This window comes from Prionailurus bengalensis, chromosome E1 (assembly GCF_016509475.1).
Source record: "Prionailurus bengalensis isolate Pbe53 chromosome E1, Fcat_Pben_1.1_paternal_pri, whole genome shotgun sequence".
NCBI classification, from domain to species: domain Eukaryota; kingdom Metazoa; phylum Chordata; class Mammalia; order Carnivora; family Felidae; genus Prionailurus; species Prionailurus bengalensis.
In genome coordinates this window covers 18616436-18627671 of record NC_057347.1, presented here as the reverse complement: position 1 = coordinate 18627671, position 11236 = coordinate 18616436, and positions in this window count along the sequence as shown.

Here is an 11236-nt window from a genome sequence, read left to right as displayed (position 1 = left end):
GCAGGAGGCATCACAACCCCAGACTTCAAGCTATACTACAAAGTTGTAACCATCAAGACAGTATAGTACTGGCACAAGAACAGACACTCAGATCAATGGAACAGAATAGAGAACCCAGAAATTGACCCACAAACGTATGGTCAACTAATCTTTGACAAAGCAGGAAAGAATATCCAATGGAATAAAGACAGTCTCCAGCAAGCGGTGCTGGGAAGACTGGACAGCGACATGCAGAAGAATGAACCTGGACCACTTTCTTACACCATACACAAAAATAAACTCAAAATGGATGAAAGACCTAAATGTAAGACAGGAAGCCATCAAAATCCTCAAGGAGAAAGCAGGCAAAAACCTGTTTGATCTTGGCCGCAGAAATTTCTTACTCAACACATCTCCAGAGGCAAGGGAAACAAAAGCAAAAATGAACTACTGGGACCTCATCAAAATAAAAAGCCTCTGCACAGCAAAGGAAACAATCAGCAAAACTAAAAGGCAACAGACAGAATGGGAGAAGATATTTGCAAATGACATATCAGATAAAGGGTTAGTGTCCAAAATCTATAAAGAACTTATCAAAGTCAATACCCAAAAAACAAATAATCCAGTGAAGAAATGGGCAAAAGACATGAATAGACACTTCTCCAAAGAAGACATCCAGATGGCCAACTGACACATGAAAAAATGCTCAACATCACTCATCATCAGGGAAATCCAAATCAAAACCACAATGAGATACCACCTTACACCTGTCAGAATGGCTAACATTAACAACTCAGGCAACAACAGATGTTGGAGAGGATGTGGAGAAAGAAGATCTCTTTTGCATTGTTGGTGGGAATGCAAACTGGTGCAGCCACTCTGGAAAACAGTGTGGAGGTTCCTCAAAAAACTAAAAATAGAACTACCCTATGACCCAGTAATTGCACTACTAGGCATTTATCCAAGGGATACTGGTATACTGTTTCGAAGGGACACATGCACCCCCATGTTTATACTAGCGCTATCAACAATAGCCAAAGTATGGAAAGAGCCCAAATTTCCATCGATGGATGAATGGATGAAGAAGATGGGGTATATATATATATATACAATGGAGTATTACTTGGCAATCAAAAAGAATGAAATCTTGCCATTTGCAACTACGTGGAGGGAACTAGAGGGTATTATGCTAAGCGAAATTAGCCAGAGAAAGACAAAAATCATATGACTTCATTCATATGAGGACTTTAAGAGACAAAACAGATGAACATAAGGGAAACAAAAATAAAAACAGGGAGGGAGACAAAACAGAAGAGACTCATAAATATGGAGAACAAACTGAGGGTTACTGGAAGGGTTTTGGGAGGGTGATGGACTAAATGGGGAAGGGGCACATAAGGAATCTACTCCTGAAATCATTGTTGCACTATATGCTAACTAATTTGGATGTAAACTTTAAAAAATAAAATTAAAAAAATAATAATAAAATAAAATCATCAAGTGGAAGGTTGATGGGAAACTTGATAGCAGATGAAACATGCTGATATCACCTGAGTCCAGTGATCTCTTAATATAAATTGAAGCGAGACAACAGACATTATGTTCTTTCTGATTTGATGCAATAAAGGAAGAACAACCTATGAAGTATTTAAAAAAAAAAAAAAACCTTTCATATAATCAAGTCTCTAGAGATAGTCATTAGTTTAAGGGAATACTGGGGAGAAAGGAAACATTAATTAAATGCTACTGCAAAGAACAATTAATTAGCCAAATCCAGATTATGGGAAGATTTATGGGAAAACTGACCCAGATGCTTCAACAAATGAATGGCATGAAAATAAAAGGAGCATCTCAACCACCAGAATAGCTAAAGAAAAAAAGAAAAAAAGACTAAGAATACCAAGTGTGAGCAAGGACACAGAACAACAGGTTCTCATACATTGCTGGTGGGAATATAAATTGGGAAATCTGTAAGGCTAAAACTATGACCTAGCAATTGCCATATATTTACCCAAAGAAATGAGCTCATGTGAGGACAAAAACAGACATACAAAAATGTTTATAGGAGATTTTGTCCATAGTAAACACTGGAAACAAGCTAAATGCCCATCAATAGGAAAATAAGTAAGTAAATGTGTACAATGGAATACGACACACCATATGTTATTTGCAAAACAACATAAATGAATCTCACAGATATGTTGAATGAAAGAAATCAGACACAAGACAGAACATGGTATGTGATTCCATTTATATGAAGTTCAAAAACAGGCAGAACTAACTAGTGATGACAGAACTCAGAGGAATGGTTACCTCTGGAGGAGGGAATAGGTAGGGAATGGGCACAAAGGAAACTATGGGTATGCCCTGTCTTACCTTATGGAAATATTCTATGTCTTGGGGCTCCTGGGTGGCTCAGTAAGTTGGACATCTGACTTTGGCTCAGGTCATGATCTTGTGGTTCACGAGTTTGAGCCCCACGTCAGGCTCTGTGCTGACAGCTCAGATCCTGGAGCCTGCTTCGGATTCTGTGTCTCCCTCTCTCTCTGTTTCTCCCCCTCTCATGCTTTGTCCCTCAAAAATGAATAAATGTTTAAAAAATTTAAAAAAATAAATATTATATGTCTTAACTTGGGTATTGGCTACATAGTTGTGTCTATATGTAAAAAAAATCATCATACTTAAAATTAGTGTATTTATGCACTCTGTTAATATTAATTTCTTTAAGCAGTGTTTTTTAAAAGGAGGACAAATTTTAAAAATCCAGTTTAGGGGCGCCTGGGTGGCGCAGTCGGTTAAGCTCTGGAAAACAGTGTGGAAAACCGACTTCAGCCAGGTCACGATCTCGCGGTCCGGGAGTTCGAGCCCCGCGTCGGGCTCTGGGCTGATGGCTCAGAGCCTGGAGCCTGTTTCCGATTCTGTGTCTCCCTCTCTCTCTGCCCCTCCCCCGTTCATGCTCTGTCTCTCTCTGTCCCAAAAATAAATAAATGTTGAAAAAAAAAATTTTTTTTTAAAATCCAGTTTAGGATCCCACATTGCATTCAGTTGTGATATCTCTTTGAGACTCTTCCAATCCAAGATCGTGTTTCTGTCTTTCATGACCTTGATACTTTTGAAGAGTACTGGTCAGTTAATGTTCTTCAATTTTAGTTTGTCTGGTGTTTTCTCATTAGATTGAAGTCAAGCATTTTGGGCAAGAAAAACACAGACATGCATGATGTTGTGTTCTTCTCAGTGTCTCTTATTCTTTCACATTTATAATATAATTGTCTTAAATATTTCCTCTACGTACATTGAGAACCACATCAAATAGTGGTTTTTATTCAACCATCAAACATAATTTGGAAAACTCAAAAGGAGAAGGAAACCCTTGTATCTCCCAATAGTTTTATTCCTTCCTTTGCTCTTTCTTCCTTTCTGATGCTCTGATATTCCTCCTTTTACCATTTCCTTTTTGTTTCTAGAACTTCCTTTAGCCAGTTTTCAGGGTAGACAAATTCTGGAGGCAACTTCTCTTAGTTTTCCTTCCTCTGAAAATGTCTTGGTTTGTTGTTCAATCCTGGAGGATATTTTCTATGTCACTGAATATAGAATGCTGGTTCTTTTCTTCCAGGATTTGAAAATGTTACACCACTTCCTTCTGGGCTCCATGGCTTCTGTTGAGAAATATACTGTCATTCAGACTGCTTTCTTCTTATAGGTTAAGGTGTCATTTCTCTCTTGCTACTTTCAAGATTTTTTTCTCTGTCTTTGCTTTTTGTAAGTGTGAGTATAATGTGTCTTGGCACGCATTTCTTTGGGATTATCTTGTTTCATATTTTCTCAGCTACTTGAATTGGTCTTTTGCCAAATTTAGGATGTTTTCATCCATCATTTCTTCAAATTCATTTTAACTTCACTCTCTTTCTCCTCTCCTGGGATTCCAATGACACAAATGTTCTATCTTTTGTTATAGTTTCCTAGGTCCCCATGGGTTTGTTTGTTTTTTTTTTTCAGTCTATTTTTCCCTATTGTTCAGATTTGGGAATTTCTATTGTTCTAACTTCCAGTTCACTGATTCTTTCTCCCATAACCTCTATTCTTCTATTAAGGCTATCAACTGAGTTTTAAAATTTTGGTTATTGTATTTTCTGTTCTAACATATGTTTGATTCTTCTTTGATCTTCCATTTCTTTGCTGAGATTTTGTCTTTTTTTATTTGTTTCAAGCATGTTTGTCATTGTTTGTTCAAGCACTTCCATGATGGCTTCAAAGTCTTTGTCAGTTAATTCTAACATCCGTGTCACCTCGGTATTGGTCTCTGTCAACTGTCTTTTCTCGTTCAAGTTGAGATGTTCCTGGTATGAAGGTTCATGGTGTGATAAGTGAGTTCCAGTTGGATTCTGGACATTTTGGATATTATATTATGAAATTCTGAGTTTTATTTCTATCTGTTTAGCAGGTCTCCTCTGACACTGCCTCACTGCTTCCTGGTGAGGCTAAAAATCCAGCTTCCTCCCTTGGCTTCCGCTGATACTCCGGGAGGAAGAGACAAGAGTGCCTTGCTAACCATGTGGTTTCCGTTGACATCATGGTGGGGAAGTGTTGTTATCACTGAGGGGCAGTGAAAGTCCTGACTCTCCACTAGGCCTCCTCTGACACTACCTCAGTGAGGAGATGGAAGGGATCCTCATTAGAGACACCAAATGTGGGGCTCTAGAGTCCTCATGCAGCCTTTGATGATGGAGGCAGAAGTGGGGCCACAGGTCTTTCTATAGTATTGGGTAGATAAGACCAATTATTCTCTAAAAGTTTTCTGTCTTGCTAGGTTATCTCTTTCCTTGTACTTTGGCTAGAGAGAGCAGACTTCTTAGGTCTTTTTTCTGTGCCCACTGGGTGTTTCTAGGCTGCTGCACCCAGCACCCAGTGCTGGTGCAGGAGACCAAAAAAAAATCCTAGAGTCCCAGGGTCCCTAGCTGGTCTGTCTTCTTCTCTCTACCACTATGGGCCTTGTTATATTTGCTGTATATGTAATGTCCAGGATATTTAGGTGTGTTTAAAGTGGGAGGGATAGGGAAAAGTGTGTCCACTTCATCTTGCCTAGTAGAAACCTAGCATCACTTTATTTTTTTTAATGGTTTATTTATTTTTGAGAGGGTGAGACAGAGCACAAGCAAGGGAAGGGAAGAGAGAGAAGGAGACACAGAATCCAAAGCAGGCTCCAGGGTCTGAGCTGTCAGCACAGAGCCCGATGTGGAGCTCGAACCCACAGACCGCGAGATCACGACCTGAGCTGAAGTCTGATGCTTAACCGTCTGAGCCACCCTGGTAACCCCGGGTTCTTTCTTAACTAATTAACTTCAAGAGCAGTATTTGACAAGGATCCAGGGATCCTTTGATGATAAATATGGCCTTCAAAGTTTCCTTATCATAAAGCAGACCTGGAAAGTCCCAGCATGGAGCTGACCACGTTCTAGGTGAAGGATCAGACTGGAACAAGGGATAGCAGGTTGAGGAAGAAGTCCTGCTAAGGAGCCGGGGTAAAACAAAATGGGCCCAAATGCAGAAAGAGGCCTGAGATGCAGGGAGAAAAGCCCGGAAGTTACAAGGCAAGAAGATAGCCCAGATCAAAGCAAGTAGGGGACTGGGTAACTTTGGGAGCTAGTGAGGACCGGGGGGACTCGGGGTGGGGCTAGGGGGTTGTTAAAGGGTCTTTGTGCCCAGGCAGCAACTGACCCAGGGAGCGCCGTGTGTCAATAGGGAAGAGGCCACTCCTTCCTTGGGGTACACGAAGCTTGCACCAGGTTTCGCAAGTAAAACGAAGGTGAGGAAAGGGCCCTGGCGACTAAGACACTGGCTGTGCCAACACCAGCCAGCACTGTCCCCCAGTGAGAGCCAGCCTCAGAGGTGACGACACTGTCACAGAGGTTGTTGACCTGAGGCCGGGGCCTGGGCTTAAGTGGGTCTGGAATTTCATACAGCTATTGCATGGTGGCCTGAGATGCTGAGAAGAATTGTCTCTTTCGGGGCGCCTGGGTGGCTCTGTCGGTTAAGCGTCTGACTTCGGCTCAGGTCATGATCTCACGGTCCGTGAGTTTGAGCCCTGCGTCGGGCTCTGTGCTGACAGCTCAGAGCCTGGAGCCTGCTTCAGATTCTGTGTCTCCCTCTCTCTGACCCTCCTCCGTTCATGCTCTGTCTCTTTCTGTCTCAAAAATAAATAAACATTTAAAAAAAATTAAAAAAAAAAGAATTGTCTCTTTTCCCAAAACCGAGACTGGAGCAGAGAACCACAGGGACTAGGTATACTGCATAGCAAGGTCCGTGAGCGCAGGGCTTGGAGGCAAGCCTCCTTCCCTCCAGGCCTGCCGGGAGGTAACACTTGGAAGGACCAGAGCCACACCCCCTTCTCCCCACCACCCTGGTCTATATAAAGCTGGAGGGCTGTGGGAGTCGGGAGAGGTCCCCTGGGGGAGCAGGGTGTTTGTGAAAAGAAGGTAGTCCATCCTTCCTCTCCCTGGTGGGGGTAGGGGGAGAGTGAGACTTTTGACTAGTTTCAACAAGGACAAGGATCAATAAAAACCTGTGGGGATGTGCACGATGGGGAGACTGACGTCTCGTTGCTTATTTGGATGTCTGCAGAGCCACCAGGATGCCATGGGGCTATTGGACTGATGTGTGGGATGGTCAAGAAAGGGCAGGGGTCACCCCCTCCAACCCCAGGTCCCTGCCAGGTTCTCTGCAGGCAGAGCTGGGGCTGTGGAGAGTTAGATGAGCTGGGAGGGCTACAGGTTAGCTGGAGGGCCAAAGAGGCAGGCAGCGCTGGGCACAGAGGTGTGAGCGACAGGTGCATCCGGCTGGAAGTCGGCCTGAAGATTCCAGGTCTCAAGGGACTGTCAAGGCCTGCCAAAGTCCCGCGACCTCATGGCAATACCAAGGGCTGGTGGTCTGCTTAGGCAGGAAAAACTGCTGTATCACTGACGTTGTTTAGTGTTATCTGGGTGTAGTGATGATAAATGCAAACTGACTTCGGTCAGTCTTATCATTGCTTTTTAAATTCCCTATGGTATCGGGGCACCTGGGTGCCTCAGACGGTTGAGCATTGGGCTCTTGACTTCGGCTCAGGTCATGATCTCGCGGTTCATGGGTTTGAGCCCCGAGTCAGGCTCTGAGCCTGGAGCCTTCTTTGGATTCTGTTTCTCCCTCTCTCTCTGCCCCTCCCCCACTTGTGTTCTGTGTGTCTCTCTCTCAAAAATAAATAAAAACATTTTTAAAAAATTTTTTAAAAAAGATTTCATACCTTAAGACTGATTTCCCCCTCGGCTTTATGAGGTATCCCTGACGGATACAACTGTATATATTCAAAGTGCACAAAACGAGACTCCTTTAATAAATACACATGACTAAGATGCCATGGGGACGGCCTGAGACATCCTTCAGGCTGTTCATCAGCGGGCTTACCTGCAGAAAAGAGGGCTGACAAGCACTATTGGCAGCAAACAGAAAAACCACACTATTCCTTGTTAAACAGCAAGCGGCAATTCCTCAGGTAAAGCAGCTACACTGGAATTTTTTTTCCGGGATAAAGCACATATACATTTTCCTGGAGAGAGGTTATACGCTGTCACCGTATTCTCAAAGGGTTCCTGGACCCAAAGAAGATTCAGCAGCACGAGGGCCTCACCAGGCTGGCTACCGTTACCTCAAGCCACTCTTTCTGATGACGCTTTCTTAGTAGCCTGTGTTCGGCAGACATCTTCCCACCGCTGTGTGGCCTTGCACAAGTTACGAAACTTCTCTGTTCCTAAAGTCCCTGATTTGTAAAGAGGATAACAACCCCACCTGCCTCATAGGGCTCTTCTGAACATGACAGTAGTACGGGAAGTGCTTAGGAACAGAAGCTGGTACATAGTAATTGCTACATGAGGCATGGTCGTTCTTATTATTTTTCCTAGCGTTATTTGCTGGACCTTCGGGGGAGCCCAGAGAATTTCTGCATGGATGTCTGGCTCCCTCATAAGTGGCTCAACTAAGTGCTGCCCATTTCCGAGAAGTGTTTTTTCTAGAGCCAAGCCAATACTTACAGCCAAGAACTGAGAAAAGAGAATTAGCCAAAGAGCTGAATCACTTGTCTTACCCAGACAGGGGAAACCCCATGGCTGCCATGCTCAGAACTGAACCAGGTGCCCCAGAACGTACCGGCTTACTACACCGGGGAAGGTGGGGAGCTCTCTTCCTGTCCTTTGACTTGACAGTGGCTTACTGTCCCTCCAGTAAGGGGACAGACAACCCAGCCCCCTGTTTCATAATGCCAACTCATGCCCTCTACTGGTCATAAAACAGCACACTGTTCTAGAGAGAAGACTTCGTCATCGCCGCTGCCATTCACTTGCACCCTGGCAGGAACCTAACCTCTCAACGAGCACGTAGCTGGAAAGCATCCATCACTGAGCTGTCTCCCAAGTGGAAACTTCCTCATGAGAAGGGATGGAAGTAGGAGACAGAAGGTCTGCATTTAATCCTGTACCTGCCTCCTGTGCGACATGTTGGCTATTAATCCAGAGAAGTTGGAAGCCCCCCTGCGGATGGCCTACAGGAGTCATAGGGGTCACGGCCGTGCTAAACCCTCCACTTGCAACGCAGACGTTTGAGGTTGGTTGTAAAAGAGCTAGATGAGAGAAGACGAGGAAACTAGCTAATTGAATCTCTCGCAAACATGCATCCGAAAAGCCACCTTTGTGTACAAAGTCAAACCCTGGAACTGGGCCAGTTCGCCTGCTGGTTGAGGAGGGAGAGCTCAGGGCAAGGATATGTGCCCTTGGGCAGGAACCACTCTTACTGCAGATGCCAAGCCTGGCTTTCTTCCACCACCCCGGGAAGTCCACGCTCTAGGTGGAAATGCCAGAATGTGCACGTATTTTGGGCATTTCCAATCACCAAAGGTCCTGCTCAGTCCATGAAGTCAGTGCTTCGTGCCTCCTTTGATCAAGCCTCTCCTGGTTATTTCACTTTCTTTTTTGACAGAATCACCCAGGGGTAAATACAGTATTGAGCAACCAGTGGAAAGAGAAGGCATGGGGGTTTTCTGGTGGTTTGCTCAAGCTGGTTTGTTTGTATTACTTTACCGGCCATGTCTCTAAACTCCACCTTTCTGGAAGTCAACTCATTATGAGCAACCATCTCGCATCCCTGAACCGAAGTAAAAATTAAATGTGACGTGGGATCGGGCATTGATGTGGGAACGTAAATATGAATCCACTGCTCTCCTCAGAGGAGCCATCATTGATCTGTGCCTTCATGATTTCGCGGGAATACCCAGACCTGGGTATTTTGCTCCTGCAAAATCATGCTGGAGGATGTCTTTGAGCAAGTGATCTCAAGTCCCTTATGTGAGGTTCTACAAAATCTAATTTTTCAACCATGTAATGCCAGATGAATGTTTGCTCCCCCAAACAAAACCATTTTTAGCTGCTTTCTTTCTCCGTCTTCAAATGAGGATGGAAACTCACATGGCCTACCCGCCATTTTTATTTTTGCCTTGGGTGCTAGGAAGCTCAGAGTTAACTTTCATGCTCAAACTATTTTATCCACATTTCCTGATAGACTACTTCCCACCATAACCGGCTTCTAGTCTCTCTCTTGAAATTCTTCATTTTCACCATCTTTAAAATTATAAAACCCCTTGTGTCTTTATATATATATATATATATATATATATACACACATATATGTACATATACATGTATACATATGTACATATACATACATATATATGTAGGGAGAGAGAGTGAGAGAGAGTCAGAATAAAATTAATTAGCTAATTAAACCTGACTTTGGGGCTAAGCTCCCATGCCACTTAAAATAGAATTGAACACCTAATGTTCAGTGAGGCTTGGTGACTACTGTTGTTCAGAAAGAATTGGCTCTGGGTGGAGTCTGGGTTAACTGATTCGAATCTGTTTTCTGGGAGCTGATTTGAATTGATTGGCGAGGCTAAAGGACAGTCACTTCCTACACTCTTTTGTTTGAAAGGATTGTGTTTTGCCTCACAGCCCAGGGAGACAGGCAGGTGCAGTGGCTCAAAACAATCTTTTCTGCTCTCGGCAAAGCACTTCCCTCAGCCACACATATCCATGTTCTTATCTTTCAGCCAAACCTTGCTACAACAACTAGCAGAAATCTCAATAGAACAAAAGGCGTCCAAGCCTTGGGAATGAAAAGAGGTCCGCTTATTAAAACAATTGTCAACCCACAAAGTTACAGAACAGCTGAAACTTTTGGACTGAGCTCAAGTTTGGCTTCGGGGAGGTGTGGCTGTTTCTGGTTCACGGAATGAGTAAACATGGGACATGTTCCCAAAGTTGTCTTGGGGCCCCCTTACGTGCAAAGTCAACCAGTGGAAATTCATTCAAATAAAACCCTCAGCTCATTGGAATCTTATCCGTCCCGTTCCTAAGCATAGGTGCTCCATTTTTAACATAAAGAGCCAAATTACACGAAGTTACGTTTATGTCTGAGAGGTAACAAAGGGACCAGTACCCAGGGAATGTCCTTGACTTAACCCGAGTCCTTACGTGGCTGCCTGGACCCACCCGGCAAGCATGATTGCTGTACTAACCTATAGATGCTATCGCATCCTCAGTCACTGGAGGCAAAAGCATTTTCTTTCAGTAGAATTTTAACGAAGTTTCAAAGGCGTGTCAACCCAAATAGAGTGGGTTTCCCTTCGGTTAAACCAGAAAGGGCAAGGACAACAAAAACCAAAACCAAAACCCCCCCGTGTGGCCTGAAGAGTTCAGTTCCTTAAGGAAGTCATTCTGTCCTTCAAGTCACAAAAGTTACATAAAAGTTATCCACTCCGTGTTTGGATGAGGGCAGACAGGTACTCGTAACACTGTTCTTCATCCCAGCACAGGACGCATGTGGCTGCTGGGCCTGGGGTTCCTGTACAGCTCCCGGCAGCCACTGTCTAATCCACGGTGCCCAGAAGTCACAAATAGTTCCAACCTCCTACACCAATGTTCACCGGGCACCTACTATGTGCCAGGCTGGGTAAACACGAACAGGGCGTCGTTGTAGCAGAGGGCACAGTCTAAAGGGACAGACAGACATACAAACAGACTCCTAGCATAACAGGAAAGTGCTACATGACCAAGATGGTCCTGATGTGGTGTGGGCACCAACTGTGTGGGGCGGTCCTCCCGCCCGGCCTGCGTGGAGGGTCAGGAAGGCCTGTTGGAGGCAGAGACTCTGGACTGAGACTTAAACGCAGCACAGCAAA